Source organism: Littorina saxatilis, linkage group LG17, assembly GCF_037325665.1.
Source record: "Littorina saxatilis isolate snail1 linkage group LG17, US_GU_Lsax_2.0, whole genome shotgun sequence".
In the NCBI taxonomy this organism is placed as follows: domain Eukaryota; kingdom Metazoa; phylum Mollusca; class Gastropoda; order Littorinimorpha; family Littorinidae; genus Littorina; species Littorina saxatilis.
The window spans coordinates 61,191,720-61,197,737 of record NC_090261.1 but is presented as its reverse complement, the minus strand read 5'-3'; positions in this window follow the sequence as shown (position 1 = coordinate 61,197,737).

The following is a 6,018-nucleotide window of genomic DNA, read 5'->3' as shown; positions in this document are numbered from 1 at the left end:
GTGTGGAGGCGTCGCGGAGAGCGCTTCGCAGAAGGCGCTGTTCTGGAACGACAGCGTTTTGGCGGACGGGAGGCTCTGTGATGGTCTGGGGAGGGATCAGCACACGTCTAAGGACACCTCTGTACCATGTAGTGGGCAACTTGACCGGTGTCCGCTACCAGAATGAGATCCTGCAACCCCTGGTCGTTTCAGCCCTCCAAGCGATCGGCCCTCGTGCTATTCTTCAGGATGACAACGCACCTCCCCATCGCTCTGCAGCTGTAAACACCTTCATCCAGCAGGCCAGGGTCAACAGGATGCTGTGGCCAGCCAACAGCCCGGACCTGAACCCCATTGAGCACATGTGCGACGAGCTTTGTTGTCGGGTACAGCAACATCACCCTCCTCCTGCCAATCTGGGTCAACTGCTGCAATGGCTCCAGCAGGAGTGGAATGAAGTTCCCAGAGCATTCATATGCAACCTGATCGACTCCATGCACCAACGATGTGTTAAATGCCTGGCACACAACAGAGGGCACACGCGTTATTGACACTGATTTACATTGTTGTGAATTCCATTTTCGAGGGTTGTCACGTTTGACACACTCTAGCTAAATTGTCGCTGCCGCGTTCGATCTTTGCTTTGTTTGTCATTACTCCTTGGTTGTTCAATTATATAATTTTAAAAAAATGAAAGAATTCGGTCTTGTCTGTTTTGTGTGGCGTGCATGTAAAAAAGTTATCCTTAACTTTTTTTGAAGAGTGTAGATGCCAATTTTTTTAATGGCCAGTAAAATTCACAAATTCAGTTGTAGCGGTTATTATGCTGATTTAAACGAAAGAGAAATAGGAGGAGAAGCAGGGGAAAAGATAACGACTTCAAACTAAGAAGGAAAGAAAGCAGGAGAAAACGTGTCTTAACTGATATTTAAACTTTGATGTTTATTTGTTGTTGGTGTTTTGTGGTGTGGTGCTTTGTGGTGTGGTGTTTTGTGGTGTGGTGTTTTGTGGTGTGGTGTGGTGTTGTTGTTTTGGTTTATGTTTGTTTTTTGTCTTTTTGCTTTTTGGGTGGGGTGTGGGAAGAGGGGAGGCTTAGTGTTGGCTACTGCATGAGTATTTCACTTTAGTCCTGCTCAGTTCCATGGAAACAGGGAGCCAACGCCGGAGAGCATTGAGCACCCAAGGGAATGCTGACTGGCCTGCTGTTTCAGTGACTTGGAAAAGGCCTTGGGACATATTGCTTCAATTATTCATTTACCGGCACGGTTGGCCTAGTGGTAAGGCGTCCGCCCCGTGGTCGGGAGGTCGTGGGTTCGAACCCCGGCCGGGTCATACCTAAGACTTTAAAATTGGCAATCTAGTGGCTGCTCCGCCTGGCGTCTGGCATTATGGGGTTAGTGCTAGGACTGGTTGGTCCGGTGTCAGAATAATGTGACTGGGTGAGACTGACATGAAGCCTGTGCTGCGACTTCTGTCTTGTGTGTGGCGCACGTTAAATGTCAAAGCAGCACCGCCCTGATATGGCCCTTCGTGGTCGGCTGGGCGTTAAGCAAACAAACAAACAAAAAATTATTCATTTTAGTCAGTAGTACAGTGGAGCCCCCCTTTTAAGACCTTGCTTGTTCAGATTTGTGTTCATCACCTCTGTAAATTTACCCCCATTTTAAGACTCCCTACTTTGTAAACCCTGAATTTGTCAGATTGTTCGAGGTCTTAAAAGGGGCGGGTTTCTCTGTAGCCACTGGTGTGGCACTGACAAATACTGCCAGCCTGGTTACGTCAATGAGAGGGCGACGCCGGCCGAATATGAATTTAGTGGAAACAGTTTTGAAAATGTCATCACCTTGTAACAACTTAGTTCGAAGTAGTCAACCACAACGGGGACCTTTCTTTCCTTTCATGATTACACACACACACACACACACACAACTAGAAACAACTCCCCCTCGCTTTGTTTGTCGTGCAGAACGGAGAAAGTAACCTGCGATCATGACATCAGCTAGCTGACCAAATCAGTACAGTGGGGAACCCATCATTTTGAGACCTAAAAAATAAAAGAGAAAATCAGGTCTTAACAAGGAAGGAGTCTTGAAATCAGTGGAGGTAAATTTACAGAGGTCATCAGTGAACAGATAATCTGAAAAAGCAAGGGAGGGGGGGGAAGAGAGAATCTTAAATTGGGGGGTCTTACTTCAAAACATGTGAGGTTTCTTCAGTTTCATGTGAAAAGAAACAGAAAGTAACTTCAGGGCTGCAGTAAATAGGCCTAATGCTTATGGATTTTGTTTTTTAAATAACCATAATGAATCTAAACATTTGTGTCCTTGTCAGTACAGACTGAACCACAGAGAAACCTGGCCCTTGAATAACACAGAACCTGTGGCTGGTAACTTCTACATCTATTTTGTAGCAGCATCTATAATATGATGACAACGACATTGATGACTTTCCGGCTTCGCGAGACATAGGTTACTTGTCTTTCATTTGCAGATGGAACTTGAGTGAGTGAACTCATTGTTTGCCGCTTGACAGTGACGTCATGTAGGCTTGTTAGTGTCTCGGTGGTGTTTCTGTTTCTTCAATCAATAAAGTTTCCAGTGACTTCAAGTCAGTGGACGGACAAGCCAGCGCTATTACTATAGTACTGCCGCATCCGCATCCGCCGCAAGGCCGGTTCATAACAAAGAATCAGGAAATGATGATGGTATTGATTGCTTTTTGACTCAGATACTGTGGGAAATAGTGACACCGTCAGCGCTCAAATAAGCTTACGTTCCGCTACGGTAGCCTAATACTAACTTCATTTGAAAGACTCGCTCGAATATTATGTTTTGCCAGAATGACCATGAGCCGTCAAATGGTAAGTACTCTCATTATTAAGGCATGGCCGAGCAACAACTGTTCATTATACAGGCTGTAATTACGACCCGGATCCGAGTAGTAATTACTACTGACATGAACTCTTGTCACGCGGTACTGACTCTTCAAATCAGTCTGTCAAGAGCCATGGTTTACTTTAAACTATTGATATGCCCGGAATCACAAGTACAGGGTGACCCACACAAATATCACCCATTAAAATGCAAATAACTCCTAAATTACTTTAGCAATTTACGTCTTATTTTGGTGCACATTAGCCTGAATGATAATAAGTTCAAGTATATGGGTCAAGTGGTTTTATTTTTACGTTCTTTAAAAAAAAAAATATATATTGTTCGAATTCGGATAATGCCTCAAAAGATGTGGGGCATTGGCCACCTTCATCCCATTTGCACCCTCCAGACTCCATGTAATTGCTCTTTCAACCTGTCATCCATTGTCCGAGGATGTGTTTCAGAAAAACCAACAAATAAAAATCTGGAGGGCCGCTAAAACCGTATTCGTGTGGTTACCGCTCAGGATACTTTTGCGTCACTCTGATTTGGATATTGTCCCGAAAGAGCATAACTGTCAGAACATTTAACGTACACACTTGAAACTGTGTGAAATTATCATACCATATCTCAAGCCAATGTACACAAAATATGAAGTAAATTGCTGTAGTAGTTTATTACACACACACACACACACACACACACACACACACACACACACACACACACACATTATCATTTTAATGGGTGGCTTTTTTGGGGAGGGTCACCTACCCTGTACTTGACAATTGAGGGTGGGGGTGGGGGTGGGGGCTTCTGTATGATTACTCAGGAGAGCCTCACCCCCCCCCCTCCGGTCCCTCCCCTTCAAGTCAGTGTCATGAACAGCCTGGCTGTTTAGATAATTTGCATTATTAACAGCATGCAAGGGGACAAATCAACACTCTGCAAAATGACCTGAATGATTGTAGATGAAGGGGTTTAAATTCCTGAAAACACAACCGACTGATATGCAATGTACCGCAACTACTTAAACTTCAAGTGACCCGCGATTCAGTCCTGCCGAGTACAGTGGAAACCTTTCAAGGCCTCCAAAACTCTGAGAACATCACTTCTTCTTCTTCTTCTTCTTCTTCTCGTTCGCTTCTTTTACTACACATCAGGTCTTAAAAAGGAAATATTCTTAAAATGGGGACACATTTACATTGAAAAAGTCTGAGAAAACAGGGTCTTAAAAGGGAGGAAGTCTTAAAAGGGGGTTCCACTGTGACTAGGAATATGACTGTCATCACCGCTGATAACGGATGCCGGTGTAACACGAAATTCTTACTCCACGAAATATTTACTCCGGAGTAAAAATTTCGTACGAAATTCTTACTCCGAGTACACCTTTCGTACGAGAAAAGAATTCCCCAAGGCACGAAAAAATTACTCCCTCCACGAAATTTTGACTCCCCAATTTTTGTACTTCCAGTAAAAATCTCGTACGCAAAAATGAGATGCGGGCGAAGGGATAATGCATTGATACGTGATCTCGCGCAAACAAATGTCGCGCCGTAGGCCTCCCTCCACGCCACCAAGACAAACAGGGGACAGGGGAGTAAAAGTTGCGTACACCTGGCGTGGGCAGTAAATTGCTCGTGTTAGGGTGGAATAATTTTAATCATATTTTGTTTGTTTGTTTGCTTAACGCCCAGCCGACCACGAAGGGCCATATCAGGGTGGTGCTGCTTTGACATATAACGTGCGCCACACACAAAACAGAAGTCGCAGCACAGGCTTCATGTCTCACCCAGTCACATTATTCTGACACCAGACCAACCAGTCCTAGCACTAACCCCATAATGCCAGACGCCAGGCGGAGCAGCCACTAGATTGCCAATTTTTTAAGTCTTTGGTATGACCCGGCCGGGGTTCGAACCCACGACCTCCCGACTCCTCACCACTAGGCCAACCGTACCGGGTTTTTTAATCATATGTATTATTCGTTATTTATTCTTCAGGGGAGTAACATTTTCGACCGAAATGTGACTCGGAACACACCTGTCGTGGGGAGTAATTTTCTCGTGTTATGGGGGAGTAAGTTTTTCGTGAAGGGAGTACAATTTTCATACGAAATTTTTACTCCGGAGTAAAAATCTCGTGGGAGTAATTTCCTCGTGTTACACCCGGATGAACTGCCAACTCGCATGATTTTTGAGTCACTTGAGAAAATGTGACCGTCTATGTAATCGGTCAGTGTTAGTCTGTCCGGCCGGCCGGCTATCCGGCCGTCCGGCCGGCCGGCCGTCCGTAGACACCACCTTAACGTTGGACTTTTCTCGGAAACTATCAAAGCGATCGGGCTCATATTTTGTTTAGTCGTGACCTCCAATGACCTCTACACTTTAACGATGGTTTCGTTGACCTTTGACCTTTTTCAAGGTCACAGGTCAGCGTCAAAGGAAAAATTAGACATTTTATATCTTTGACAAAGTTCATCGGATGTGATTGAAACTTTGTAGGATTATTCTTTACATCAAAGTATTTACATCTGTAGCCTTTTACGAACGTTATCAGAAAAACAAGGGAGATAACTAGCCTTTTCTGTTCGGCAACACACAACTTAACGTTGGGCTTTTCTCGGAAACTATAAAAGTGACCGGGCTCAAATTTTATGTGAACGTGACTCATTGTGTTGTGAATAGCAATTTCTTCCTGTCCATCTGATGCCTCATATAATATTCAGAACTGCGAAAGTGACTCGATCGAGCGTTTGCTCTTCTTGTTGTTTTGTTTTTGCGGATTTTTGTTTGTTAAAGCCACACTCCAAACTGAAGTGTTCCACTTTTGAACACTTTCTGTAACCACTTTTGAACACTCTTTCAGTAACCATTTTTGAACACAATGTGACATAGTGCATAGTCACTACTAACACAAATAGCACACATGGTAAAACACGTGTGTTCATTTGGTGACACGTGTGTTCATTTGAACACGTGTGGTACTTGTTCTCGAAGAACTGCTGATGTAGCCCACAATGTGTCACTTTGTCCAACACTGGTTACACTCAGAGTGTGTTCGAAAGTAGAAAACAAATCAATTAAAGAGTGTAAACACACACACACACACGTCTAGAAAATGCAGACAGTATGATCGATTCTTATTATTTAGAGGGAGCAGAGAC